The following is a 13,959-nucleotide window of genomic DNA, read 5'->3' as shown; positions in this document are numbered from 1 at the left end:
ACCTTCTGAGCCAAGGACTATTATTATACCAGCTTTATAGACGATAGCACTAAAACTTGGATAAATTAGGTCATGCAGTAGCCAGCCTCCAAGATGGTCCCCAGTGATCCCCACCTCCTAGTATTTGTGTATTTGTATAGTCCCCTCCCACATTATACCACAGCTGGTCTGTGGGATCAGTAACATCCAACAGAAGTTAAGGGTATGTTTCTTCTGAGATTAGGTTATAAAAGACTAAAGCTTCCTTCTTGGGCACTGTCTTGCTCTCTCTCTTTCAGATCACTTGTTCTGGGGAAAGTACTATACGGATACTCAGGCAGCATATGGTGAGGCCCGTGAGGTAAGGAGCACTGCCCAACAGCCAGGGAGGAACTGAGACTTGCCCACAGCCACAGGAACGAGCTTGGGGTGGATTCTCCAGCTCCGTTTGAGTCTTCTGATGGCTGCATCTCCGGCTGGCGGCTTGACTGCAACCTTGTGAGAGATCCAGAGACCATCCACCCAACTAGGCTGCTTCTGGATTCCTGATCTTCAGAAACTATTTGAGCTAATGAACAGTAATTATTTTAAGCTGCTAAGTTTTGGCAAAACGTGTTATGCAGGAGTAGATGACCAATACAGGTAACTTGTTCAAGAGCATGCTGTTGACAAGTGATGGAGCTAAAGTTTGAACTTGGGTCTGTCGGACTTCAGAACCTGAGTCCTTGACCACCAGGCGCCACTGCCATGGTGAGAGCCACAGCATCTAGCCTCTTCCCTGGCGTCCGTTGTGAACTGCAACTGAGCCTTGGGGTTTGCTGTAGCCTGTCGGCCTGAGGGTGAGGCTGAGAACTGACCCCATGAATTCTAAGGGCATCTTTCTCTCATTCCCAGTATGGATTTAGCTTTTTACCTATTTTAAATTCCCTGAATTATTTCTGTAAGTGTTTGTGGAGAGCACATTTAAGATACAGGTTGAGATCTCCAGCTTAAACTGAATGTCCAGTCCTCCTTTTCAGACCAGGAGGCAGCAAACTTTTCTTTAAAGGGCCTCATAGTAAATATTTTAGGCTTTGCAGGTATAATAGACTTTTTAAAAATGCTGTCTTGACCCAGTTTTGAGGCCCTGGCTAGGGGCTGGTCAGTTCCTCTTCTTGAGCAGCCGTTTAAGCCCACGCCCCCAACTACCTCCCTTATGGGGCGCTCACACTCTGGGCCACTATGTACCCACCCAGCCCAGACACTTGACAGCCAAGGACAGCCCCAATGCCCCAGGGCCCCCGAAATGATTCAAAATAGCCTAGCTTAAGCCTGCCTATCCCGCCTCATCCTTTCCTTTCTGTGGAAACCATGATAAAGGTGCTCGCCCACAGTCCCCCTAGTCCCTCTGCCTTGTGATCGACGCCAGTGCTTCCCCCGAGTGGCCCTGCGTGGGGTGCTGTGTTCTCCCCCAGGGAACTGTGAGTGAAAAAACTGTAAAACTCTTTCCAGTTTCTCTCTTGATCTGTATCTGGCCTCACCATACCTCACCCAAGGTAATATGGTTAAAACAGCAGGCCATACGATTTTGGTCACAGCTACTCAACTCTGTCAATATCTCTCTCTCTAGTGCCAAAACAGCCAGGACAGTGTATGAATGAGTGGGTGTGATTGTGTTCCAATAAAACTTTATTTATAAAAATAGATGGTGAGCCAGATTTGGCCCATGAGCTATGGTTTGTTGATCCCTCTTTTATTTTATTTTTTTATTTTTTGCAGGGAAGGGTTCTCCCTGAGCTAACATCTGTTGCCAATCTTTCTGTTTTTTTTTCCTCCCCAAAGCTCCCCAGTGCATGGCTGTATATCCTAGTTGTAAGTCCTTCTAGTTCTTCTATGTGAGCAGCTGCCACAGCATGGCAACTGACAGATGAGTGGTGTGGTTGTGTGACTGGAAAATGAACCCTGGGCCGCCAAAGTGGTGAGAGCGCTGAACTTTCACCACTAGGGCTGGCTCTGGTCCCTCTTTTAGAACATCCTCATAGGTGTTGATTTTTCTGATCAATGGGTAATGCTAAAGAAAGTTTAATATATATACTTAATTACTAAATTTTTTAAAGCTGTCAGTTAGTTGACGTGGAAAGACCCTGCAAAAAGCTTGAAAGGTACTTTATACTCTGTCGGGGGAAGAGGGAGAATCTCCCTCTGCCCTTTTCCTTAAGGTTCTTATGGCTGGCCAAATAATTAACAAGACAGGTTAGCAGGAGAAAATAATACCAAGTTTAATAACATGTATACGTGGGAGAAAACTCAGAAATGAGCAACTCGTCCCTCTGTCTAAGCTGCTTGCTTAAGTATTGCAGCTAAAGGCGAGGAGCGTGTTGGGGGTGGGTAGTGGCCTGGGACTCCAGAGTTCAGGATGACAATTCTTTTTAGGGTCATCTATAGATACTGTGGTCAGGGAGAGATAGAGTTTTTGATAAAAGGGGCTTGGTGCCTTTTCTATTGTAACCTCTATCTTACATTATCTTTACAGCCATCATGATAGAAGATCTGTTCCAGGAAGGAGCCACCATGTCAAATTCTTTAGGCAGTTAGTGGGGGAGGTCAAATGTCCTTCAGAGAAAACAATCAAGGTAAAGAGATATATTTCAGGGTGGCCAAATTTCAATCTCCCACAACTCCATGAACTGTTTCAGCTCCAATGCCTGTCTGTGTTACAATCCATCATCCTAGAATTATATGTCATATTATTTAGAATGACAGTAATACAATTGGAACTGCCGTAAGAGAAAGCTGATATATGCCAGCTACTGTGCCAAATGCTTTATATTCATTATCACCTTTCGTTCTCCTAAGGACAACTGTATCTCCCCATTTTACAGATGACAAAACTGAGGCTTAGAAAAGCCTAAGCAACTGCATCTACTAAGTGGGAGAGGCACCAGTCAATCCAGGTAGTCTGACTTAACAAATTATGTTCTTAACCCAGTTATGCAATTACATTTCTGAGATTCCCTCATCTCCTTTAAAGCATGTCAAAGCCATCCTTTAAAAATGTCTATTGGCTTCAATTATGATTATTTAATACATTATTTCTTTCGTTAAATAACTTTTAATTTTAGGTATCCCCAAAAGGGTAGACATACTTTTTTCATAACTGAGTGTTGTACAAAGTGACAGGATTGATTCTTGTGTTCATTTTCCTTCATAATAGAATATATTAGTTTAGTTGGAATTGTTAACTTTCCCTTCGGGAGAATCAAGTGCCCAAGGCGCTGATTGATAAATCAAAAAATCTTTAGTGGGTCCGGGAAATCAACACACACACACATGTCAACCTTTTCTCCAGAGGATAGATTTTGCCCAGAACAAGTGTGTTTGTTCCTTTCCATTGTTTTCTCCCTCAAAATTGTATTATGCTAAGGTATTTAAACAAATCCCTAAGATTGCAAGATTTTTTTCTCCTTTTTCCTTTTTTTAAAAAATAGCAACAGGGATCGTGCTTTTTCCAGCTATCTTAGGGAAAGAACTCAGTTGTTTGCATATTTGCATTTGAACCCCTAACCTCTCCTGAGGACAAATGGCTGTCTGACTATTAGGCCCACAGGCCCAGCACAGGGAGCGTGGATTAAGCTTCTGAATGCTGACTAGTTTTCCGCTGCATTCCCAGCGTGTGTGAAGAATGTGTTTGTAGCTGGGAGGCAGACAGAGCATCCAAAGCCAAGCAAGAATTTTGAAAAATAGTTGTCTTATGTATAAATTTATTTTGCTCTTAGTGTTTTATTCTTGGCTGTTTCATTATTCTTTATTTTTACTTTCTTCTAAAATAGCTTGGTTTTGTTTAATATCGTCATGACCGAAGTTTCCGTCACTTCTTGTTGAATGCTGCCATCTTGATTTTTAAATGTTCTTTGTTTCTTTATCATTTCAATACCAAGCCATTGATGGGTGGCTCAGATATTTACCCCAGTAGAGAAGGCCTGGTGGTTTCCACACAAGGTGTCTGTGGCCTTCCCTCTACATAAATAATTGCCCAGCTGGAAGCATTGGCAGGTACTGGAAGGCGACAGCTTAGGTTTGTAGCGCGTATAATAGGAACAGTACGGCTTTGGGCTGTGGATTTATTTCTCTAACAGTTCAAGTTATTATTGTGCCTACTTTTAGGTAAAAAAAACCCAAACGCCTCTTAACCGGCTCTTTATTCTTTTAGCAAAGAAGCATATATTGAAGAAGTGTGAATTGTATTTGGGTAGAAAAACCAAACAAATTTAATGAATTGGCACATTGACTAAAAGGGTCACCAATAGTAATTTCTTGAGAAACTCCTTTTTGCACAGGAGGTGGGGAGGGTGAGGCATACCGCAAAGTGAAGTAAAATCTAGCCTCTGCCCTCAGGAGCTCAAGATGCAAGACAGAATAAAGAGAATTCACTCATCAGTGAAACAGTCCAGGTTGAGAGGTTGTGGACAAGGTAGTGTTGGAGGTGAAACTTGAAGGGCTGATAGCATTTCAACAATGTAGCTACGTGTATCCTGCCTGTAAAAGCACAGGGTGGAGAGAGAGAGACACTCTGTGTGTGTGTGTGTGTGTGTGTGTGTGTGTGTGTGTGTGTGTGTGTCTTTGGAGAATAATCAGCTATTCACTTCAACTGGCACAAGTGTAGGGGAGCAAGGGGAGATGATTTTCTAAAAATAGTTTAAGTCTTATAATTCATTAGGTCTTTAGGAGAATAGCAATGCATATTTTCTTTTCATATGCAGTAAAATTAGATCCTTGTCTGCAGGGATGATGATTAAATTTATTGTAAAGTTAATGCCAAATCCATTGTTAGCTGTTCTGTCAATCATAATGTGACTGACACATAATGAGCTCTAAGTTGTAATTCTTAAAAATAGTTATAATAATGCTGCCCTCTAGGTGAGTATCATGGTGTAGCTAAATTCCATCACACAGCCTGTGCTTTCTAAATCTCTTTATTATTTGCCTGTACGTTTAAACTGGGAATTGATCCCCAGTCTAGGCCAAACATCAGGATTAGCAGCAATTAATTTTAACTGTATCATGGTTTTTTGAGAGGCAACTTCAATGTACTGTTTGAGCTAAAATATTTCACTTATAGAGTAAAAAATGGATAAAATTAAATTGCCTCCATCTCATATAGATACAATAAAAAGAGAAAGCAAAAAAGGAAAAAAGAATTTCTTGCCTTGTGATGAGAACTCAGGATTTACTCTCTTAACTTTCAAATATATCATACAGCAGTGTTAACTATAGTCATCATGCTGTACATTATATCCCCAGAATTTATTTGTCTTGTAACTGGAAGTTTGTACCTTTTGACTACCTTTCCCCCACCCCCCACGCCCCAACTTCTGGTAACCACAAATCTGATCTCTTTTTCTATGAGTTTTTTTTTTAGATTCCACATGTAAGTAAGATCATAGGGTATTTGTCTTTCTCTGTCTGACCGACTACACTTAGCATAATGCCCTCAAGGTCCATCCATGTTGTTGCAAATGGCAGGATGTCCTTGTTTTTTTTTTTAATGGCTGAATGATATTCCATTGTGTGTATATATATATATATACCACATCTTCTTTATCCATTCATCCATTGATGGACACTTCCGTTGTTTCCAAGTCTTGGCTATTGTAAATAATGCTGCAATGAACATAGGGGTGCAGATATCTTTTAGGGTTAGTGTTTTCGTTTCCTTTGGATATATTCCCAGAAGTGGAATTACTGGATCATATGGTAGTTCTATTTTTAATTTTTTGAGGATCCTCCATACTGTTTTCCATAGTGGCTGCACCAATTACATTCCCACCAACAGTATACAAGGGTTCCCTTTCTCCACATCCTCACCAGCATTTGTTAGCTCTTGTCTTTTTGGTGCCATTCTAACAGGCGTGAGGTATATCTCAATGTGGATTTGATTTGCATTTCCTTGATCATTAGTGATGTTGAGCATCTTTTCTTGTACTATCCTTTTGTATAAGTGATTTATTCCTGATCCTAAAAGAAAACTTGTCATTTTATCGCTGAGCATGATGTTACCTATAGCTTCTTCATAATAATCTCTATCAGGTGAAGGAACAGCACACATCATACTTAATAGTGGATATGAAAGCTTTCTCTGAGGTGCCCTCTTTTACTTATAATAACAATTTTTGTTTTAAATTCTATTGTGTCTGGTAATAAAATAATTACTTCGGCTTTCTTTTGGTTATTATTGACATGCTATATAATTTTTCCATTCTTTTGCTTTCAATATTTTTATATGCTTATGTTTTAGATGTGTCTTTTATGAGCAGTATATGGTTGAATTTTATTATTTTATCCATTTTGTCTTTTAATTCATTTACTTTAAAGTGAATACTGATATATTTGGGCTCAAATCTGGGAGTTCTGTTTGTGTCACCTCTTCTCTCTCTATTTTGTTTCTTCTCCCGACTTCTTTTGGATTATTTTTTTTTTAAATGATTTCATCATCCTTTCCCCTACCCCCAGACTGGAAATTATATACTATTTTCTACAGTGGTTACCTAAAAGTTCAAAGTTATTCTGTGATTTATCAAAGTATAATGTTAATCAAAGACTTCACTATCTGCCTTCAAGCACACTAATTCCATTATTTCCCATTCTGAATTATATGCTATTGTTGTTGTCTATTTAAATTTTATGTTTTTAAAAGTCCCCACGAGGGCCGGCCCCGTGGCTTAGCGGTTAGGTGCGCGCGCTCCGCTGCCTGCGGCCCAGGTTCGGACCCCGGGCGTGCACCGATGCACCGCTTCTCCGGCCATGCTGGGGCTGCGTCCCACGTATGGCAGCTGGAGGGATGTGCAGCTATGACATACAACTGTCTACTGGGGCTTTGGGGGAAATAAATAAATAAATAAAAATTAAAAAAAAAATTGTTTAAAAGTCCCCATGAGGCATTTTTATAATTATTTTATGAAGTCAGTGTCCATTCACCCTTACCCACATGGTGACCACTTTATTTACTCTTCACCTCTCCTTGCACCTCTGACATTCCATTTGGGATCATTTTTCTTCTACCTAAAATTTATACTTACAAATTTCCTTTGGTTCAAGTCTGCTAATCATGATTTCTCTCCATTTTTGTTTGCCTAAAATGTCTTTATTTCAACTTTATTCTTAATTTTGATTTTTCCTTGGTATAGTTTCAGACTTGCAGAAAAGTTTTAAGAATAGTACAAAGAATTCTCAATACCCCTTGCCCAGATTCCCCAAATGTAATATTAATACCTTTGTTTTATCCTCTCTCTGTCTGGATAGTGTGTGTGAGTACTTTTTTCTCCACTGTAACTTTACCCATTTCAATTAATAAATATCTTCTGGAGGGTACATTGAATCTATATAAATATCCTGTTACTCAAACTTTTACTTACTAGTTTTAGTCCATTGATCATTCTTGCCTAAATCAATTATTATTATTATGGCTCTCACATGGTGACTTTCTAATTCCATTATTCTTTCTGTGTTTATTAGTTGTATTTCTACTATTTATTTATAGTTATGGAGGGTTTTTTTTGTAGGTTAAAATTCTTGATTATAAATGTTATTTATTTTGGTGCTCAAATTATCCCAGATTTGGCCAATGGGAACCCTCCAAGCTGGCTCCTGTGTCCTTTTGACATATCCCTATTATTCTTTGAGAACTTCCTTACATTTTTAAAATTGTGGTAAAAAATATATATATACATATATATTTATATACATTATATACATATATACATACACATATATAAAACATAAAATTTGCTATTTTAACCATTTAAGTGTACAATTCATGAGCATTAATTATACTCACAATGCTGTGCAGCCATCACTACTATTTCCAAAATTTTTCATCACTTCAAACAGAATCTCTGTACCCATCCTCCTCTCCCACAGCCCCTGTTAACCTCTCATCTACTTTCTGTCTCTATGGTTTACCTACTTTAGATATGTCATATAAGTGGAGTCATACAATATTTGTCCTTTTGTGTCTTCCTTATTTCACTCAGCATTTCAAGGTTCATCCATGTTGTAGCATGTATTAGACTTAATTCCTTTTATAGCTGAATAATATTCCATTGTATGTGTATACCACATTTTGTTTCTCCATTCATCTGCTGATGGCCAATTGAGTTGTTTCTACCTTTGGCCCCTATGTTTCCATCTTAGGGTTCTACAGTTGTAGCTCTTTGGTTTAGGTCTTTGATCCATTTTGAGTTAATTTTTGTATATGGTGTATGGTAAGGATTCAATTTCATTCTTTTGCATGTGGCTATCCAGTTTTCCCAGCACCATCTGTTGAAAAGACTGTCCTTTTTCTCATTGAATGGGCTTCACATCCTTGTCAAAAATCAGCTGACCATACATGTGAGTTTATTTTGGGCTCTCTATTCCATTCATCTACATTTCTGTCCTTATACCAGCATCACACTTTTTTGATAACCATTCCTATATAGTTAAGTTTTGAAGTCAGATGGTATGAATCCTCCAACTTTTTCATTTTTAAGATTTTTTTTGGCTATGTGGGGTCCCTTGAAATTCCGTTTCAATTTGACAATTGGCTTCTCCTATTCTGCAAAAAATGCAATTGGGATTTTGATAGGAAGGGACTGCATTAAATCTGTAGATCACTTTGGGTAGGATTGTCATCTTAACAATACTAAGTCTTCCAGTCATGAACATGAGACGCCTTTCATTTTTTTATATCTTCTTTAATTTCTCTCAGCATTGTTTTATAGTTTCCAGTGTACAAATATTTCTCCTCTCTGGTTAAATTTATTCCTAAGTATTTTATTCTTTTTTTTTTTTTATGATTTCTTAACTTTTTTGGGCGGGGGGGGAGATTGGCCCTGAGCTAACATCTGTTGCCAATCTTCCTCCTTTTCTTTTTTTTTTTTTTAATAATTTTATTTTTTTTATTTTTTCCCCCAAAGCCCCAGCAGATAGTTGTATGTCATAGCTGCACATCCTTCTAGTTGCTGTATGTGGGACGCGGCCTCAGCATGGCCAGAGAAGCGGTGCATCAGTGCACGCCCGGGATCTGAACCTGGGTCGCCAGCAGCGGAGCGCGTGCACTTAACTGCTAAGCCACGGGGTCGGCCCCCTCCTTTTCTTTTTTCTCCCCAAAGCCCCAGGGTATAGTTGTGTATCCTAGCTGTAGGTCCTTCTGGTTCCTCTATGTGGCATGCTGCCTCAGCATGGCTTGATGAGTGGTGAGTAGGTCCTCGCCCAGGGTCCAAACTGGCGAACCCTGGGTGGCTGAAGTGGAACGCGTGAACTTAGCCACTATGTCACTGGGCCAGCCCTTATTTCATTCTTTTTGACATTTTTGTAAATGGAATTGTTTTCTTAATTTCCTTTTCAGATTGATCATTGCTAGTGTATAGAAATGCAGCTGATTTTTATGTGCTGGTTTTGTAGGCTGCAACTTTACTGAACTCATTTATTAGATCTAACAGTTTTTTTGTGTGTGTGGAATTAGGATTTTCTACATATGAGATCATGTCAACTGTGAACAGAGATACTATTTCTTCTTTCTTTCCATTTGGATGCATTTTATTTCTTTTTCTTACCTAATTGCTTTGGCTAGAACTTCCAGTACTATGTTGAATAGAAGTGGCAAAAGCAGGCATCCTTGCCTTGTTCCTGATCTTAGAGGAAAAGATTTAGTTTTTCACTGTTGAGTATGATGTTAACTGTGGGTTATGGTTTTTCATATATGGCCTTTATTGTGTTGAAAAAGCTTCCTTTTATTTCTAGTTTATTGCATATTTTTATCATGAAAAGATGTTGAATTTTGTCAAATACTTTTCTGCATCAGTTAAGATAATCATGGGTTTTTTTCCTTCATTCTATTAATGTGATGTATTACATTGATTGACTTTTGTATGTTGAATCATCCTTGCATTCTGGGAATAAATCCCACTTGGTCATGATGTATAATCCTTTTAATATGCTGCTGAATTCAGTTTGCTATATTTTGTTGAGAATTTTTGCATCAATATTCATAAGTGATATTGGTCTGTAGTTTTCTTTTCTTGTAGTATCTGTGTCTGGAGTTAGGAAGTGTTCCCTCCTCTTCAATTTTTTGAAGAGTTTAGAAGGATTGATGTCATTCCCCTCAATTTTTAAAGGATACATTATATATTAGGAATGCTGTTCCTTTATCTGTGATATATTACAAATGTTTTCCCCCAGTTTGTTCTGTTGATTTTGTTTTTGGTAAAACAATGCAGGAGGTTTTTTTTTCTTATATAGTGAAATTTATCCATTTCTTCTTTTATAGAATCTGGATTTGGGGCCATAGTTAGAAAGCCTTTTCCTAAACTCAAGTTCAAGCAAAATTCATCCATATTTTCTTCTAGTACTTGCATGGTTTCATTTTTATATTTAGAGGCCTGATCTTTTTAGATTTTATTCTTGTGTATTGTTTGGGGCATGACTAATTTAATTTTTTCTAAGTAGTTAATTTTCCTATTACTATTTATTAAAAACTCCATTTTTCCCTTTGTGATTTGAAATGCCACTTTTACTGTATACTAAAGTTTTATGTCTACTTGGGTCTATTTACAGACTTTCTATTCTAGTCCACTGGTCTGTCTATTCATATGTATCATACTGTTTTAAGTATAGAATCTTTATAGTATATTTTAATATCTGGTAGGGCTAGTCCCTCATGTAGCATTCCTTCCTTCCTTCCTTCCATCCATCTATCTATTTTTAAAGACTTTATTTTTTTAGGTTCACAGCAAAATTTAGAGTAATGACCCCACACAGATACAGCCTCCCCTCATTACCAACATCTCCCACCAGATGGTGAATTTGTTACAATTGATGAACCTACATTAACACATTATAATCAACCAAAGTCCATAGTTTACATCAGGGTTTACTTTTGGTGTTGTACATTCTGTGGGTTTGGACACATGTATAATGACATGTACCCATTATTATTGTAACAAACAGAGTATTTTCACTGCCTTCAAAACCCTCTATGCTTTACCTATAGCATTTATTTTTTAGTATTTTCCTAATTCTTTTACATTTTTATTTTTTCATTCAAGTTTAGTATCATCTTGCCTAGTTCCATAAAAAATCTTGTTGGTCTTGTTTACTGGGACTGCATTAAAATTCTAAATTAAATTAGGGAGAGCTGACATCTTTATGATATTTATCCATCCTTTCTAAGAACAAGGAATATTCTGAGAAAAGATGTCTTTCCATCTGTTCAAGTCTACTTTTTTATCTCTCAGGAGTGTTTTATAAATTTCTTTATATAGGCTTTACATATTTCTTGTTAAATCTATTCCTAAGTATTTTATGTTCTTTGTTGTTGCTGTAAATGGAGTTTTCTCTGCTATTCACCTTTATTCTTGAAGGCTGTTTTTTGCTGGGTATAAACAGAGGCAATATATGAGGATATAATGGCTTTATACCATTATGGCAGGTTGCTAGTTATTTTCTCTCAGCACATTGATAATCTCATTCTCCTGCTTCTTAGCATCAGTATTTTCTCTTGAAATATTAGCAGTCAGGCTCCTTTCAAGATCACGTCTGTTTTTCTCTGACTCCTTGTAAGACTTTTTTCTCTTTGACTTTCTGTAGTTTCACTATGATGTGTCTCGGTGTGATTTAAAAAATTATTCATCCTGTTTGGGATTTGTTAAGCGTTGTGAAGGTATGGGTTGGTGAATTTCATAAGTTCTGGAAAAGTCTCAGTCATCATATCTTCATATAGTGCCTCTGTTTATTCTCTCTATCCTCTTATCTGGAATTCTGATTAAATGTGTATTAGACTTTTTCACTGTCTTCTCTGGATCTTGTTCATTTTCATCTATATTTTCCACATATATACATATTTTTTCCTTCATGCTTCATTCTGGGTAGTTTCTTCTAACTTATCTTTTGGTTCATCAATGATGTCTTCAGCTATGTCTAGTTTGCTGTTAAATCTGTCCATTGAACTTTAAATTTTGTTGATTGCTTTTCAGCTGTACAACTGCCACTGGATTCCTTTCACTTCTGTGATGCCACTTTTTAAAGTATGCAGTTCCCTAGTGACGTTTTCAAGTTTTTATTTTATTTCTTTGATCATGGTAAAAATCGTGATTTTTTACTGCTTATTTTTAGTCTGGGTCTGAAAACCCTAATATCCAACGTTCTTGTGTTAACGTCTTTCTGTTGTCTCTTTTTTTCCTTCTATGCTTACTTCTCTTTTACTGTATTCTGGTCATTGTATTTGAAAACCTATTTCCAAGAAAACTTTGAGACATAGGATAATTGAATCTTCTTCTGAGAAGAATTTTTGTTTGCTTTTACCGGTAGTTTGGGGGCCCTACTAGTTTAGGACAACCTTGTAGCAAGTTCAAGGCTTGAGATTCCCAGAATCACCTAGATGAAGCAAAGTCTTGAGGTCTTATCCCAGCTTAAAGTGAAGGAGTGTTTATCAGACTTTCTGCTGTGTATGTGTTACCGAAACAAGTGGGTTTGCCTCCTGGTGAGTTAAGACTCTACACCTGTGGAAGTTGTCGCACAAAGTAAGGTGTATTTGCAGCAAATAGGAGGCCATGAGGAATCATTTCCAAAGTCATGGCTTCCTCCAACAAAGGGAAGCAGGAACTTTTATTTCAGATGGGGAATGAATATTCAAAGGGGAGAGGCGGGTATTCACTTGTGCAGGCTGAGATGGAAAACATGCTTCCACATACAGGGCAGCTTCTAGTAATGAGGCCTAATCTCTCTCTCCTGGAGAGATCTTAGCATTAAAAGTAAGGCAAAGGTTGTGGGCATAGCTCTTGTGGGAGGCTTGGTCCGTTTCAGGGTGGTTGCTGGTTACAGGGTCTCTCCAGGAGAGACCTTTTGTTCCTTTTTGTTATATTAAAAAGAAACAAAACAACTTGGAAAAACAGTTAAATGCTTCCAAACCCACCCTTTAGTGTCTCCGGGCACCTAGTCGGTGACGTGTGGATCTTGCAATTTCCCTTTTATCTCTCTCCTTTCATGACTATAACTCAGTTTGTGTATTTTCACCTTATGAATTGTTAAATACCATCCAGATAAAAGGAGTATTGAATGCTGGGTTACTTCTCTGGGTTCTAACCTCCCGGATTTTGATTCAGTAATTCTTCATTTTCTTTTTATCTGGCCTCTGCTCTTAAGAAGATTTTTAAAAATCATGTTTAATTCAGCTTTATTAGTGGTCCTCGGAGGATTGTTTTGAATCACCTAAACTGCTAGTACTTCATGGGCCAATTTTGGGGAGTATCTTTTGTTGTGAACATCTGATTTTATTGCATTGTGGTTGGAATGTGCTTTATATGGTATCAATTCTTTTTTTTTTCCCAGATTTTCTTTGTGATATGGTATATGTTCTTCTTTTTGTTATCTATTTCATGTTGGTAGAAAATAATGTGTATTCTGTAGTTGTCAGGTGCAGGTTCTATATCTTTCCATTATTTCAAGTTTGCTATTTATGATGTTTAAATCTTCTGTCATTACAAATTTTTTTTTATCTTCTTGATCTGTCACTTTCTGAAAGTGGTGATTTAAATCTCTCATTATAATATTTGCTTTATACATTTTTATATGATTGTTAGATATAAATAAGTTACAAGTTGTTATGCCTTCCTGGCAAATTTTTCCTTTTATTATTATTTGATGCCCCTTTATCACATTTTTTTTAATATCTGTTCTGTCTATTTATAATACTGTGTTCTAGGTTCCTTTTCGCTTTTCTTTTTTTCTGCTCTTTATTTTCTATCTTTTTGTGTTCTTTTGTTTTAGGTATATCTCTGGGAAACAGCATATAGCTTGATTTTAATTTTTATTATTGTGGTAAATTAATACCTAGCATAAAATTTACCATTTTAATCATTTTAAGTGTATAGTTCAGTGGCAGTAAGTACATCCACATTGTTGTTCAACCATCACTGTCACCCATCTTCAGAATTTTGTTATCTTCCCAAACTGAAGCTCTGTACC

Source organism: Diceros bicornis, chromosome 34, assembly GCF_020826845.1.
Source record: "Diceros bicornis minor isolate mBicDic1 chromosome 34, mDicBic1.mat.cur, whole genome shotgun sequence".
NCBI lineage: Eukaryota > Metazoa > Chordata > Mammalia > Perissodactyla > Rhinocerotidae > Diceros > Diceros bicornis.
The sequence above is the reverse complement of the archived record's forward strand: the minus strand, read 5'-3'. Positions refer to the sequence as shown.